Genomic DNA, 18,246 nt, shown 5'->3' on the forward strand with positions numbered 1-18,246 from the left:
GCATGCCTGTGGAACTCTCTTCTGTTTGCCTGCTTTCCAGCTGATACAATTTGGTTGTCTTCAAGTCCAATGTAAACAAATTATTGTTGAACCGTCCCTCTAAGTAATCCAATTTACCAAATTTCCACTACTAATGATTACCACGATATTTTTTCCATTGACTACTGTACACTCATTAACCCTTATTCTTGAGTGGCCTCCGGGCCTTGGTAAGTGGAGAATCCTATGTTAAAAAAAAAAAAAATCTGATAAGGAAAAAGTTACAAATGTACAAATATAGCTTAATGTTTTTTTTTTTCTTTTACCCATAATTCAAATGGACGTAAGAATAGAAAAAAAAGAAACAAAAAGTAATTTTAAGACAAAACGCTTCCTTTTTGTTTGATTCTCATTCTGGGGTGCTTCAAATCCATTTAGTCCAACTAATTTCTTTCATTTAAAGTTGCCAAAATAAAAGACAACGAATTTTGCATTATGAACTGCTACAACTGAGATATTGACACCATTCAGCATTGTTTTAAAAGTTTTCTCCCTATAGAAGAAAAAAAATAACTAGTAATACATATGACAATAATGATCATATCTGTCTTTATTATAAATATTAACTTCACAAATATGGAATGCAGATTTGAATGCAGATCTTGGTCACATTGTAAATTCAAGGCTGAAATTGCTTTGACAATTTGTGATTTATAAAAATTTGTAGATAAATGGATGCTGCTATATTATAATAACGAAAAAATATTGAATTTCAAGTAAAACAAATGGTATCTGCGCAATTGTCATATCGCAAATAATAATTATGGAAAGCGATGAGGTAAAAAAATAATTATTAATGAAAAACTGTTTTTGATAAAGTTTACATGGGAAATAAATTTTGTCTGACATTTTTGAATTACATTCGTTACGTGATGTAAGAAACAAAGGTTAATTATCTCCCCTGTCAACAAACATCTTTTCTTTTTTTCTTTTTTTTTCTTTTAATAAGCATAATATGGTGATTTTGCTTCCTTTTACAAATTTCATTTTTCATTAATAATTATTTTTGGATTTTGTTATTTTTTGTAAATTTTTTGGATATGTTACTATTTGAGACCTGACAATTATGTAAGTACCATTTTTTTTTTCACTTGAAATCCAATATTTTTTTTTTTTTTTTTTTTTTTGTATGACATGGAAGCACAGGTAAATGCATGAAATAAACATTTGTGTATTGCTACCCCCCCGCCCCCCCCCCAGCATGCACATAAAGAAATGAAGGCAAGAGATGTCAATGGATCTTTTTTTTTTTTTTTTTTTTAAATATTTCTTATAAAAAAGGCAATAACAAAAAGCATAAGGAAAGCAGCTTGACTGACAAGAAATTAAGACAAAAATAAAAAATCAGAAACAATGAGTTTTAAAACTATTATATTATTTGTTTTTTTTGTTTGTTTTTTTTCGAAGAACTGTGCACATTTTTTTTTTTTTTTTATCATTACTTTATGACCTGGTTGAACTAATTCGTTCAGTCATAAATAAATGAATATAACGGCATAAATAAAGTGGGAATCGATTCAAACACGCCTTGTACGTATTAGTTCAGTATATTGGTAGATGCCAGATACCTCTAGATTGCAACTGTCCATTGCTTATATTCAGTATACCTCCATCTGTCTCAAACAGTGGAGGATTTCATTTATCATAGACACTTTTTTCAAGCACTATAGATAATAATCAAGGTAAGTTTATGAAATGCAAAAATTGTCAGTGGTAGTTTAACTATTGAACTTCATAACTTTTCCAGTTTGAAGACAGTCATAATATCATTACCTTTTAAACTAACTAAAATTAACAAATATTTTTAATCATCTACATCATAATTCAGGTCATAAAGGGTTAATGATTTTTTTTTTTAAATCTCTGACAATTTTTAAGGAAAGTTGGAAAACTAGATGTTTCTACCCCCTTACATAATCTTTTAAAGATATCTTTCTTCCTTGATGCTTGCAAAATTCATTAGGAGGTTCTATTTGCATCAAATGTTTGAAATGCATGCACATTCATGGAACAGTTAGCAAACAGATAAAAATCCAACGACCCCCACATACCAATGTTTAAACCTATCTTTCTAAGAAAAATGGAATACATCTTTTTATCCAATAAAAAATAATTTGTAGAGTCAAAATTAGTTCAAATCACTAATAATATCTAGAAATAATTGTGCCAAGAAAAAAAATAATCTTGATCCCTGCTTCACAACTTCCCATTTTATATGCACTGATTATTCTGGCCCCTAATAGTAGTTCCTTACACCTTGGTGGCAATATGTCTTGCTTAAGGTAAATATAAAAAAAAAATAGTTTTGGGGTACTAAATCTGAAACTAGCAAATCAAAACTCAATGAAAGCATCAACAGTTCTTACAACTTTATGTAACACTTAAACAGTTCAATTTTTTCTTTGATGTAAATAAACTGGTGTTTACATTTAACAGCACAACTCCCACTTGAATTCATCTTTGTAGACATATCTATCACATGATTAATTTTAACAAACAAATAAAACCTAATCTCAAAATAAAGGGGAGACTACCACCAGCAGGTGCAGTTTAAACAAATTAATGACTTGACACACGCAGAGTCACCTGTCGGCTGCTAGTAAACTATATTTGGTAGCATCATGATTATCAAGTTACGTGGATTAAAAGAGATGCCAGAAAATTAGTGTCATACCTATGCTACAAATTTATGTAATATTTTTTTAAAATTATAAAAAATTAGCTGACTTTTCCGGTTTAGTATTGCTTCACAAAGTTTGCCATTTGAAATACTTGAAGCATTAATTTAAGATAACATTTCATTCATAGTTTTGTAAAATTAAACAAAATTATTCTCCTATATATACTAGCAGACCGCCCGGTATTGGCCGGTTGTAAAATATGCATAAATATTATATTTTAATTCGTACGGAAACTGAGACTGAGAAATATGCATGCAAGTATTATGTGCTTTCTAAGCTGTTCACTTCTTGTAAATAAACAAAAAGAAGAAAATACTCAGGTTTAGATTGAAACCCAAAACCTAAAGACTGTGAGTCATGTACAGCAAGTATTAGGCTGGCTTGAGACGATCTTTAAAAAGTGTTTTCAAATCGTATTTTTAACATAATGAATCTGTCATGCCAACCATTTCATGCATGCACATTCATGGAACAATTAGCAAACAGATAAAAATCCGACGACCCCCACATACCAATGTTTAAATTTTGACCTTTTAACAGCATGCTTTTCAGGATGAAAAGTTATCCACATATCTGAATATCCTATATACAAAATTTCAAGTCTGTAGATCAAAAATTTGTTGAGTATATGGATTGAGAAGTGTCTTCGCACACACACGTTGAGTATATAAGTTGAGAAATGTCTTCATACACACACAGTCTCACTTATATATATATATATATATATTTCCCAAAACCTCTGGCCTTGGTGGAGGGGAAATTAAAGCTTGCTATGGTTTCAAATAATCTGAAATAACAGCAAGAGGAGACTTGATTCCAAATAAATCTCCCCTCTTTTGGAAATGGGTTATGATTATGAATATCTCCAGTATCAAATAAACTTTATACACTGTGAAATTTACTTTATGTATGAAAACCAAAGAGGGAGATATAACATCTGAGAAATATCTGGAATCAAGTCTGCCTTTGCTGTTATTTCAGATCATTTGAAACCATAGCAGCAAGTTTTAGTCTCTCCTCCATCAAGGCCAGAGGTTTTGGGGAAATATGATATTTTGTAATTCATATGTAAAACTAGGAAAAGAAATGACTATGATTGAAATATCTTATGGCTATAAAAAGTGCCAAAAATAAGCTATGGATGATCCTCTTAATGTGCGATCTTAAGGGCAAATGTCACATAGCCCACTACACGATTCAGGTCATTACCTTTCCTACGAGCCTTCATTTGTTAAATTCAGAGTAATAGTCGTTGAGATTTGGAACTCGTAAAATTGCCAAAAATGGTTGTATGTGTGTATGTATGTATGCATATATATATATATATATATATATATATATATATATATATATATATATATATACTGCTAGCCAAATTGCATATTGAAATGCTCATATCTTTGGTTCTATTAGATGAAACAACATGAAAATTTACAAGCTTTTTGAAGATTATAATACTATTCTATGGTTAAAATTTTATGACAATTGATAAAAAAAGGACCTATATTTTCAAACCAATATAATATTCCCAAATTTGCCTACATATGTATATATAGTGTCCTGCCGGCCAATTTCCACTAATATATATATTGTTAGTAAACGATCCCAATATCACAAGTATATTTATATAACATTCATATTTTTTGGTTGCATGGTATGTCTTACATGTGTGTCGTTGGATGGTAAAGATTGACCGAATAACTCATCAGAAAGTCATAAGAAAAATTTGATGAGGAAATAAAGTCAGAGATTGAATCAGTTTCTTGATCTCCAAGCTAATTATTAGGGTTAAGACAACAGAATATTCTTACTATTGTTTTGATTCTTGAGTATATATCCGACACAGTTAATCAACCAAAAACCACATTACTCTATATAAAAGCATGTAAGATGTCAATGGATGCACACTCGAGAGACAAAATAATTGTCATAGCCCTACTAATTATAGAAAATTAATAAAATTGTACAGTAGTTCACATCACTATGTTTACTTATTAATGATAATTGTAGTTTTTAAGTTTTTAGTAGTTTTTTTTTTTTAATTTCAGGTGTTCAAAAGTCTCTGTTTATATTCATTGAATATAAGCTTATGGATTACTGGTAACTTCTGTAAATTTAATAAATAATGCTTTACTGAATTTAGAAAAATGTTGATTATTGTGGGTTATTAATTTATTTTGGTCTCTTTTGAAATTTAAGATGTTTTGGTATTCTTCACAATAAATTCTACTACTTTTTTGATTGAATAAATTATAGATTAAGAAAAAATAAACAATAAAAAAATAATAAAGTAACTTAACGTGAAATAAATTAATTAAAAACTATGATAATTTTAGTATAAAACGTAATTAAAATATTATATTAACGTGTGTGACTTTAATGGTTCAAATCAACATGGGTGTTAATATTACTATAGCCAAGAATTTGCTCTAAGGTACAATAGGTCTAGCGTCTGGCTTTTGGAGATGTGATAGTATCTCTCCCATTTGGGTATTAGTATTAGTCGTAAATTTATAAAGGTAGTGGAATCGTTAATGTGGCAGTAAAAATATTTGAAAATTCTGATACAGATTTTAGTTTATAAATTAAATAAGTTACTTCATTCATCGTAATGTGTAAAAATAATTATGGGTTTAAGGGAGATAACTCCAAAAAATTAGGTCGCTTGAAAATCCCTTGTTTGACAGCTGGCTGAATAAAATCAAAATTACAACGATCACCTCAAGCTTTAAACTAATATGTTTATTTTATTTTACTAATAGTTAAATAAAAGAATATCTAATTAATATTTTCAAGATATCAAATTTTTATCATAAAAAAATGGATACACTTGTATTTTTATTTTATTAAAAATTTTCACAATGATAAAGGTGTGTTTACAATAGGTTTGCATGCCAAATGGTAATTTTTGCTGGCTTATTTAGTTTCAGATTTTTATTTTAATTGTGATATACTATCTGTAAATCTAATATGATTGAACTTAGTTTTTTTTTATCATCAACATTTTGAAAATAAGATTGACTATGGTTTATTGACTGAATTCTCACTCTTATTCTTTAAAAAGTAAATATGAAAAATTTTGGAAATATAATTAAGATTAATAAAAAGATGACGGAATCAAAACATTAATTTTCTCCTCATGGTATCCATGTTTAAAGTGTTCCCCCCCCCCCCCGGAAACATCTCTAAACAACCTATAATAAAGTAAGGTTTTTATTACTCTTATGACTTTGGAAGAACTTTATGCTCTGAAAGTGCAAATCCATTTTTATTGAGCTTAAAAAAATGTATCATTTTAAAAAAAATAACTTTATTGAATATATGCATAAAAGTGTATATCGTTTCCTATCAGATGGATTAACTGACCTATGTCCCGGCGTTGCCCAGGAAAGTTAATTAACTCAAGAAATTCCATGCCCAATATTGAATTATTTGCTGTTTATGATTGTTTGACAGCAGATAGTATAAATCAAACTTTTGGGCTGTCCCCCACCCCCTTCCACCTGAATCACATCTAAATATTTTTGTTTTGAATTTTTACTTTGTATAAATATATAGTATCAACTTACAAATAAAATCTTTGCTGTTTATGGCTGGTTGGTTAAAAAAAAATTCAAAAACAGATTCCCAGAATTTTCTCTACTTTGTGGGTTGTGTTTGTTTTCATCATGTCCCAGTGTTGCCCAGGAGAGTTAAATAATTCGAGAAATTGTGGTTTGTGTTTGTTTTCATTATCATAGTTATTATTTTAATTTTTTTTTTTTCTGATGGGACAATTCTATAAAATTTGAGCCTCTTTCCATTTCGCAAATCGAATACACAACTTTTATTAAGGATGATGGCAATTTAAACGTCGAGTACACTGTTCTACTGCCAGGAAACAGAGCGACTGCAACAACTGATGATGCCACAGGCACAGTTATTCTGCTTCGTTATCTTTGTAAGAACAAATGTACCTGCAGGTGAATCAAAGAATATTAAATCACCTTGTTGATTTTCTCGAGCGTTATTTACAGAATATAAAAAACACGAATTTGCTCATTTATATTATTTAGATTCTTACAATTACTGTTCTTATTTTAAGTGTTATTTTCACAATGTTTCGGTTGATGTAACCTCTGACTTTCTTCAGGTATATCTTGTCAAACTCTGAATCCTTTTATTGAACTCGAGAATCTGCATAAAATTTTGAACGGCAAATTTTATTTAATCCACAGAGATAACATGCTATTGTTTTGTTAGCCATGGCTGAGCCGAAGTTCTAAGTATTGTATTTTAAGTGTCATCTGCATTGAGGATTGAACCTTCAACCTCCAGAAGTGTGTAACTTTACTACTGAATTTACCAAGTATTTTATCCACTATGCAAGGAGATTAACAAAAAGATTCCAGTGTTTGACAAGATAAACCTGAAGAACGTCAGAGGTTGCATCTACCGAAATCTTGTGAAAGATGAGAACAGTAGTCTGAAGAACACAAATGATATGAATGAATCAACTCTCATCTCAAAAATTTAGAAACACAAATCTTATTATTTAATTGTGTGGTACCATTCTAAAAAAAATGTTAATGTGGTTGATAACTAATTTCACAGGTGACCATGGCGAAGTGGTTCATGACAAAGACTGAAAACTTAGGTGTAGCAAGTTGAAATTCAGTTTTTTTTTTTTTTTTTTAATGGAAATCACTCCAGACAAGGCATGAAACAACTTGATAGTACTTCAGGTCAAAAACTTGCCAATGATAAGTGTTAGATGAAATAGATTCTGACCCAGAAAATAGCAATTCTTCTTTCTTTATCAGAAACACCACTCCTGGAATGTGAAAACTAAAGGACAAAATATGGGAAATGAGAGTTCATTCCACAGAAACACTTTCATCAAACCTACACCTGACCTTGTGTCTTACCTCATTGAGAGGAGCTAAATAAAACAATCTAATTTCATACATGCAATAATGATCAAATGTGTATTAGATCGATCAGGTGAGGCAAGATCCAATTTTATTAGTGTTTTAACACTTACCTCAAAAGTCATATCTTTGATGTAAACCTGGGCCATGTTGAAGATGTCATGTGAAAATGTTATATTAATCTCTGGATGTTGATTATCTTCCCTAAGAAAGAAATCTTCACATTTTTTTTTTCTTTAGTTTTCATATCATTTTGTTTTTGCTTGGGACGGAGTCTTTTACCGAATGACAGACACTCACTTGCTATTTCAGAGACTTCAACCGAGAGATCTTTTTAAGTTTCTAACTGCCCCTTTAAGTACAATTATCTGTATCTAATTTGCATTTTGTTTATCAGGTATATTCGCGAGGTAAATGCTTCTTTGTGTGGATCCCAAAGCTGTCTTGGTTTATTTGCTTGCTGTTTTTTCAGTGAAGAAAAAATCCTTCTAGACGGAGGCAATTTTAATTTTGTTTGGAGAACAGGACTTCATAATAATGCAGAAACATTTTGTTTTATTTGTTTGTTATTTTTATCTACATCTGTTCTGTCCTTAGACAAGTTGTATTTTGTTTGGAGAGCATGATTTTCCACATATATAAAAGAAATGAGTTTGTATGTATCTCTGTAATTCCATCTGTCATGAGACGATGTGTTTAATCTGATTTGCTACTGATAGAATAGCATTTGTTATTAATAGGTGCAAAACCAATTCAAATACCATTGAAAAAATACAATTTTTTTGGACATCAAAAGTGTACTTATACATGAAAGCAGACTCAGTTTTTATGAAAGTAAGCGCCTATTTATTCATTAATTCATCATCCACTATAATTTTTACAGAATATATAAGAAACAGACATCCAGAATGACCAAACAATATTTCATGAAAGGAAAATACTATTATTTAGATGTAAAATTTTGTTTATTGTCCGATACTATAGAGAAGGAAAAAAAAAAATGAAATAATTTAGGTGATTTAAAAAAAATTCCCTCCATGAAAAAAATTACCCGATAAATTGGAGGAGCATACAAGAAGATATTAGTATCGGAATGAAAATGACTGCAACCTTCTTTTTGAAAGGCTTATTTGAGAGAAATATTTATCACAGAGAAAAAATAATAAAATTTGAAAGAAGAAATGAACACATATTTTCGGGTAACATGCATGAGGGAGTAATGGCCTTGGTGACTAGCAAAACAAATTAGGATACGAAGCTTTTAGTTCTAAACCTGTAATAGCCAAAGCAGCAGGTTAAAAAGTCAACTTTAGTTTATTATATAGATAAACATTAACATTTTATTAATTTTGATAATTTTGATGCTACATATCTGGGCAAGAAATAAAGAAACATTGTGAAACCGAATTATTTGTTATATTAAAATCAAAACAATCATTAAATAAAATAAAATAATGACAAATAATTACTAAAATTTCCTTTTTCAAAACCAACATGCAAATTAGTTAACCTTTCAACTGATATCACATATTTAAAAAAGATGGTGCATTTCTTATGTAAAGTTGAATTAACTTGAAATAGGGCGTTTTCACTTTACCATTGCTGAGAGAAATGGGAGACCAACTTTCACATGTATCCATTTAGATGAAGGTTATATGTTCTCTAATGGCTTTTTTTATCATATTTATAAAGAAAGCTGTTGCTTATATGTGTCATGCTATAATTGCCCCCCCCCCGAACTTAATTGCTAGGAAGTGAGAGAAAAAAGAAAAAAAAAAGAATATGTGACAAAAGAAAAGGAAGCCAGGTTTAGGAAGATAGAAGAAACTTAGCAGGAGATTGTCCGTTAGAGTGTGACAAATGACTGAACAATGAAGAGCAATATATTTAGTTTTTATTACTGTTGGGAGTGTTTTTTTTTTTTTACAACAATGCCTGACTGATGAAGTTGGAGCTGAAGGGTAAGTGAGATTTTTAAGACAGTCAGAGTTGAGTTGTTGGACACCTACGCCTAGTTCAGGGATGAAGACAGAGACAGATTGTGGCTTAAACCAGGTCGATAAAGGTTTGAAAGACTGAGATGAACTGACAGCAACTGACTGACACAGCCTTGACAGAACATACATGTGGATTATAGAGGGTTGATGGGCACACACACACACACACACACACACACACACACACAGAGTCCAACCGTAAATGTAATGCATTGGAATCTGTGTTTTTCTTGTTTTCCCCATGTTTATTTTATTTTCTACCAGTGGACCTGTGTGCATGCCACCGCCAGTGTGTGAAAGATGAGCTATAAGAAGACAAAGGAAACATCTGTTGCAATCGACATCTGGAGTAGGCGGCTTGTCGGTGGGATACCACGTGTCACATATGTATTAAAATTAGATAATTAGCGTTTTATACTGATAAGTCAACAATTATCATGGCCAAAAGCCATATGAGGATGAGGTTTAATGAGATTATCATGTTAAATAATGAACAATACTATGAGAGGCTTGAAAATGATTAATAGAATAAGCAGAATTTGATTACTTTAGAGGACATTTTGACAAGTATTTTTTTTTTATGGAAATCGCTCAAAACAATGTAAGAAGCTAATGAGAATGAAAGCTGATTATTGGAAAGACAGGAGATGCCTATTGACATTAGTCTTGAAAAGACCAAATCTCAAGGTAGAAGGAAAACAGTGAGCAGGAAGAGAGTTCCACGACCTTGCAGTCCTTAGAAAGAAGCTACTGTAATAGGAAGCTGTATTACAATGAGTCAAACGAGCTGGAACAAAGGAAGGAGGGAACACATGCTATAATAGTATCTATAGAAAAGACTGAGACTAGCAACATTATGTCTGAGAGAGGTTGCAGTGAAGAAGAAAGTATTGAACCAATCAAATTACAGATACATTTCTGCAATCTACCAATAACCTTCAAATAGGACAAAGATTCACCAGCCCAAATATGGCAACAGTACTCGATACATTTGTTGAAATTGAACGTAAAGATAGCCACATTGTAATCTGCACTTTGCTCCTAGTGAAAAAAACTGATGTTTATTGCATTGTTGTTTCTATCTGTTACTTTAAAACATTGTTGCTGTCGCATTGTCAATTTCACTGAAAGTGACAGAACTATCAAGAAATACCAAAGTGAACTTTATTTCCTTTGGAACTCTTCATGATGGCATGAAAAATATAATAGTTTAAGGATGAAGTATGAAATAAGAACCCCAGTTGACTTCACTAAAAAAAAGGCAGATTTTGGTCGACACCAGTTTAATATTCACCTTGGCATGTTTGAGCAGATTTGTGCAATCAAGAGTATGTTTTTTTTGTATATTTACACAATTGTAATTAGTCTTTGGATTGATATTTTTATTTAGAAAATAAATAAAAAATAAATAACAACAACAACAACAATAACAAGTTATATTGTTTATTTGCGAACAAGATTGGTTTTTTTAGAGAGAGAGAGAGAGAGAGAGAGAGAGAGAGAGAGAGAGAGAGAGAGAGCATTTATATATTTTCAAAATTTTTTAATAAAACTATTTAAACCAAAATTTGAACTGATATTTTTACCAAATGAAGACTTACAATTAAAAAGTTGATTTTTAGGGTATTCGGATCTGTTTTGAACGAATATTACATTTAAAAGTGTCACCAACAAATAGTTGTTTACAAGTAAAAAAACAAGTCAACTCAGCCTCATTTTCGCAAACAAGTCAACCCGGTTTCGTTTTTGATTTTCCAAAATTTTATTTGAGGGCTCAGGAGAGAAATCGCTATTGGGGAGTACAGTCCGTGCAATGAAAGATTTATTATTATTTTTCTGGGGATGGGAAGGGGGTCATTTCTATTTCTCGCATTTTTTTTAGTGGGGGGTGGGGGGGAATGAAATCTGCCTTTTTTGCTCTCATTTATAATTCCATTTTGGGTGGGGGTGCCGGGAGAGTGAGTGGTAAAATTAAATTAGCAAAATTGACAAAAGGGGAAGAATTGCTGTTTCCTGGATCAGAAACTATCCATCTCGCATATTTATCATTGGATAGTTTTTGACCTTGAAGTTTTTTCTTTTTTATTTAGCTTCTTAGATTAAGTGGTTTCATGCCGTGTCTAGAGCGATTTCCATTAAAAAAAAAGATTTTATTTATTCCATATATCATCTTCAATCCTCTCATAGTATTTATCATCGTTCAACTGATAATTAATTCGTCTTATTGACCTTTATCCTTGAATAGCTTCTGACCTTCATGTGTGGCGAATCATTTGTATAGTATAAAAACAAACAATTCTATGAGTAGCATTTGAGTGTGTGTGTAAATTAAAAACGTCCTCCCCAATATCTATATGTAACTAAATAAAATGTGCAATTTTCATAAGTAAATGTGCTTCATATTATATATAATTTTTTTTTTATAAATCACAAATCATCTTTATTTTTGAATGTAAATAATCTGATTGTTTATCGCCATTTTTTTTTATCTTCAGGACTTTAATCTTTGTCATTTTCAACTTTTCTAGATAAAAGTTTGGTTAAATTGTATTTGCCATCATCTAAACTGATGCTGACATGAAATGGTATTTTTAAGAATGAAGTCAATTTAATTGATAATCCATACTTTAAAATGACCAGTGCTATTAGATCAGGCTGTCTGATGATACTGGCTTCCTTATCTCAAATGTACTAAACATTGATACGATTGTTTTTTTTTTGTTGTTTTTTTCTCTTTGCAAACACTTAATCACCTTCTGCAAAGTCAAAAACAAAACACCACAAAACATAAAAACTTTTTCCAAATCAAACCAAACATCACAAATAAATACGTGAGGATATAAACAACCTGAAGCATAAAAAACTTTTTCCAAAATTACTGGATTCAGCACTAAATAACTTAAAAAGGGCTAAAACAAAAAAACCATAAAACAAAACAACCAAACCAAACTCCATGAATAAATATCTCTACTATTATAAAAAACAAAGGAACCTTGTCTCTGTGTGTGATTTGTGTGTGAGAGTTTGTTCCCTATGGACTCCTAAACGGCTGGACCGATATTTCTAAAATTTCATACAAATGTACTTTATGTCCCTGGCAATGTTCTTAGATAGGTTTTGTATCAGATTGTCTCCGACAAGTAGTAATAATCCATAATATCTGATGAAAGAAACAACAGGCGATTTTAACTAAAGTTAACACCTTATACAGCCTAACACCACAAGTGTCTTTGAGAAGTTTTATTACCACACAAGCAGAAAGGCCCGGACTATAAAATTAACCCTGTTTGATATGACAGGGGCGCATTTGAAATGAATGTTTCTGTTTAGAGCACAATTGAACCATGATACTTGATATTTGCATTTTAAACTTTGATTAGAGCTTTTCTCTACCCTGTAACAGAGTACAAAATAGACTTCGTGGCTTAGTGGGGGATGCCCTTTTCTCTACCCTGCTACCTCTCTCCCACAGAAGAGACGTAGCGAGCATGTCATTGTTCTATCGTTATTTCCATGGCAGGTGCTTGTCTGAGCTCCATTCTCTCGTCCCCCCCTCGCCAATCTTTCGCAAAAAACACCCGACTAGCTGAAACCACCGTCAATAATTTTCCCCACTCCCTATCTGTGCCTAAATCAAAACGTAGATACCATGAACAAAGCTTCTTTCTTAGAACTGCACGGCTGTGGAACTCTGTTCCGCTTGCCTGTTTCCCTCCCGACTTCAACCTGGATGTCTTCAAGTCCAACACAAACAAATTCCTGATGAACCGCCCCCCCCCCAAGTAATGACACCTTACCAATTCTCCAATACTATTGCTACACTATCCCTTTGATTACTGTACACACAATAACCCTTATCCCTGAGTGGCCATTGGGCCTTGATAAGTGGTGAACTCCATGTAAAAAAAAAAAAAAATTCAAGTCATTATATATAAAAAATAATTTTATAAATACAACAGTAGGTTCTCTTCAGACTAGGATTGAAAAATGGTCGATTTTACTAATTTCGATGATAATAAAATATGTTAGGGGAAAAAATCGTTGATCCTCATTCATTCCCAGGCAGCGGCAGGCCTCCCTGCTGGTTTGGAGATATAAAAAACTTGAAACATAAAGAGTTTTTCAAAAATTACAAGATTCAACATTAAATAACCCAAAAAGGGTTGATATGTCGTAAAATAAAACAACCAAACCAAACATCATGAATAAATATTTGAAGATATAAAAAATGAGTTTGGATAGCAGTTTGTATATGTTGTTGCTATTTTTAGTAGTTCGTTTGTGCATGTTTCTTGTTGCATCTTCTGGTCTCCAAAGGCTGAGTCAGGATTGTGTCATGCGCACTTGTCTTTGAAACAAAACAGAAAAGAGGAAGAAAAACATTTTATTTAGGTTTTAATATATATATATATATATATATATATATATATATATATATAAAAATTTGACGTTGAATATCCCAACGCTTGTAATTGGTTAAAAAAGCTGCCGATTAGAGCTTTTCTTTGTTCATTTGAGAGTCAATATGTAAAAACAACATTTGCTGCTGCTGCTTTTAACAAATCCAGTGGTTTAGCAAAACGTCGCCTTTTGCATATTCATGAAAACTTCACAGGCCCTAAAGGTTTACTAGATAGTAATACATAAATATCATTATTGCTTCTGACTAATGTATATTTAAAGCAGTTGATACATTAACACTGCTGGCATTAAAAATATCTGTCATTATAACTTCTAGACAAAAAATAATTTGTCCGATTTGGGCTTTAAGCAGAAGTTTGAATACCTTTATATATAAACTAGTAATGTTCGCGTGTGCGTGTGCGTGTGTGTGTGTGTGTGTGCACAGCTCACACCACTGGACCGATCATGACTAAACCCAGCATCATGATGATCCTCCACTTAGGAATGGTGTACACCATTTTCCAAAGTAAAGGTCAAAGGTCAAGGTCATAGCCTATGTATATATACTCTCCTACAGCCCACACCACTGGACTGATCATGACCAAACCTGACATAATGATATTCTCCGACTTGAGGATGGCGCACACGATTTTTTAAGTTTATGGTCAAAGGTTAAAGTCATATTTGGTGCGACTCTTCATAAACTCTCCTACAGCCCACACCACTGGACCAATCATGACCAAAAGTGGCATGATGATGCACATCATTTTTCAATATCAAGGTCAAAGGTTAAGGTCATATTTGGTGCGGCTCTTGGATTTCAGTGACTTCAGGAGGGTTAGGGTTAGGGTTAGGGTTAAGCAATACTTGCACTTACAGCAATCACTTACTGCAAGGTGCCCACAAAGCGGGTACCCGAGCATACAGCAAAGTCTTGCACGAAGCACGGGTATCTTTGCTAGCATTTTTAGTAAATTTTTTTATTATAGAATAACTCCTGTCTCTAAACCAGTTATACTTACATATTTTTGGGGTTATTAAAAACGGATATACCATTTAAATTGATGGAAAATGATCAGTTTGCAAGGTATTTATATTTTTATTTACGATCATTTTCGTGTCCTTTTCTTGTTTTCTTTGTTTTGTTTGCTGAGCATCATTCATGATAGTTTTGTTGGCGTTCATTTTCCTGATATCTTTCTGTTAAGAATAGTTTCTAGAAGTATATCGGGTTGTTTCAGGAGGAACCACGTAAGGTTACCAACATGGAATGAACTGGATTCGAACTTGGCACAACTAAGTTGTCAGTGCGGGTTGTTAATTGTCACCTCCCTGTTATTGTTTGTCTTACCTGTTGAAACCACACACACACACACACACACACACACACACACACACACACACACACACAAAAAAAAGCAACAAAAAAAGAAAAAAATAACGCCTGATTGAAGATAAGAATGATTCTATAAAATTACCGTATTTCTTTTTGCCAATATTGACAAACCAATTTCATGTGTCTATTTTTCTCGATTCCAACTGTCTTGAATGCCCACCAGACACCATTTCTTGAGTGGCTAAGGTCTCAGAATCTTGCTTGAGGATATTTCCCTCTACAAGTAAACCCTGGCCAAATATTAACAAACTAGCAGGCCGCCCAGCATTGCCTCGTGGTAAACTATGCATAATTATTATATTTTTATTCACACATGTGCATGCGAGTATTATGTTTATTTAAACAGTTCATTTCTTGTGAGTAAAAATAAAAATACTCGAGCTGATATCGAAACCAAAAAACTAAAAACAGTGAGTCAAGTACGATAACCATTAGACCAGCATGACACGTTCTTTAAAAGGTGTTTTCAAACTATTTATTTCTAACATAAGTAATCTGTAATGTGAACTATTCATGCATGCGCATTCGTGGAACAATTAGAAAACAGAGAAAAATTCGGTCACACCCATATACCGCTTAACCTCTTAGCATTCTCACTTTTATAGATATACTAGAAGATATACCCAGCGTTGCCCGGTATTAAACGTAACGTTAAAGTCCTTAAAAAAAAGAAAAAAAAAAGAAAAGAAACTGAGACATGGTCATGTGAGTATTACGTTTTTTCTAAACAGTTCACTTCTTGTAAGTAAAAAAAAAAAAAATATTCGAGCTGAGATCAAAACCAAAACCTAAAGACAGCGAGTCAAGTATGATAACCATTAGGCCAACTTGACTCGATCTTTAAAAAATGTTTTTCAACTTGCTTATTTGTAACATAATCTGAATGATTTGCGCATGCGCAGTCGTGAAACAATTAGTAAACAAATGAATATCTGATGACTCCCACATACCAATTTTTCAATTTTTACCCCTTAGCAGCCCTTTTTCCAGATGAAAATTGATTAACACGTTTTCCACATGTCTGAATACTCTATATACCAAATTTCAAGTCTGTAGATCAAACATTCGTTGAGTATATAGGTTGAGAAGTGTCTTCACACACACATTCTGACTTTTATAGATATATAGATAACATACTATTTGAACCCTAAATAAGATTCCTTGATGTGGCTAATCAACACTGGCTTTTACGAGGAATACAGCACCTTCTTCAAGTTATGTTGACTCCACCAGACTAGATGAATTCTTGTCCTGGAATAAGCACAAGAAACTGAAAGTAAAATATCTAGTTAACTATGTTATAGTTAACTGCTGAATTAGAAGAAAAATTAATTCTCTTCATTTCCTTACTAACTCAACGTTTGAGAAGTAAATGAGAATTTAATGAAACACTCGAATATTTGTTTATTTCATAACTAAGCTCCAGCCCCTGTCTCATCGGCGCAATGTGGCATCACTGTGCCTGTTTTACAAATATTTTAATGGAATGTGTTCTGATGAACTTGTTTCACTTGTATCCCCTCGACGTACATATCCCGACAAACCGGCTTAGCAATAAGATCTCACCCCTTCACTGTTGTTGCCCCTAAATGCCAGAAAGCTTTCTATTCTAATAGTTTCTTCCCTTGAACAGCTAAACTTTGGAACTCCCTTCCTACTGCCTGCTTCCCTGGCTGTACTGACATGCAGAAGTTTAAATGTAACATAAACAAATATCTTGTTAATCTTTCCTAGACATATCCCCAAATAGTAGGCCTTTACGTCCAAGTGGCGATATGCTTTGTAAGGGGTGAACATGAGTAAAAAAAAAAACAAAAAAACAAATATTTTTAACTTTTGTATGCAGTCAGCACCAACCCTATTCAGGATTTAACCAGCTTCCTCCGAAGGAGGAAGTTTCATGGGAGTATGAAATTCACAAGCAGTCCCCAGTCGCATGTATATCCCCGTTAGGGGAGATGACGACGTTAGGTTTTTGCAACGTTTTGCAGGGAGGTGTCGACGTCCTCCTACATACAGTACCTGGACTTCCCAAATTGATTACCCATTTTAGTAATGACCAGGCTCAACGTTGCTTAACTTTGGTGATCTGATGGGAACCGGTGTGTCAATGTGATTATGCCGTATATATTTTTGTATGGGGATGGTAATGTATGATTTAAAATGCCTGATTGAAGTTGAGAATGATTCTATAAAGTTACTGTATTTTCTTTTTACCAATTTTAGGCGTCGATTTTTCTTGATCCCAACTGTCTTGAATGCCTATTAGACACAATCCTCGAGTGTCTAAGGTGTCTGTGAACGGAGAGTTGTCAGGAAAATCTGGTTTGGAGATACTTCCCTTTACAAGCAAAATATTTAAACATAGTATTTGAATCCTAAATAAGATCTCTCAATATGGCTCATCAGCACTGGCTTGTATTAGGAATACTGCACCTTCTTCAAGTTATGTTGACTCCACCAGACTAGATGAATTCTTGTCTTGGGATAAGATCAAGAGACCTTAAGAAATAACACAGTTAACTGGTCAATTAATTATTATTTATTTATTTAATTGTAGGAAAATTAATGTTTCTTCACTTCTGTACTAAATCAACGTTTGAAAGGTAAAGGTGGAAGTTAATAAAATACTCGAATGTTTATGTATCTCGTATGAGACCCCCAGGATCATACGGGACTAATATTTTTAACTTTTATATGGCGCTTGGTAATGTATGATTCTGAGGGCCTCATACACAGCTCAAATGTTAGCTCCAAGAAGGAGTCTTGATTTCTGAGGACTTGGACTGCAGTAAAACGAAATCTAAAAACGCGTTGCA

General features: G+C 32.5%; 1 pseudogene; it reads right to left on the minus strand.

Moving 5' to 3' along the window:
* Positions 1 to 17,437: 17,437 nt before the first annotated feature.
* On the minus strand, positions 17,438 to 17,556 carry LOC145294292 (5S ribosomal RNA; annotated as a pseudogene).
* Positions 17,557 to 18,246: the final 690 nt, after the last annotated feature.

This window comes from Euprymna scolopes, chromosome 15 (genome assembly GCF_053919585.1).
Source record: "Euprymna scolopes isolate OS-2025 chromosome 15, ASM5391958v1, whole genome shotgun sequence".
Classification (NCBI taxonomy): Eukaryota; Metazoa; Mollusca; class Cephalopoda; order Sepiida; family Sepiolidae; genus Euprymna; species Euprymna scolopes.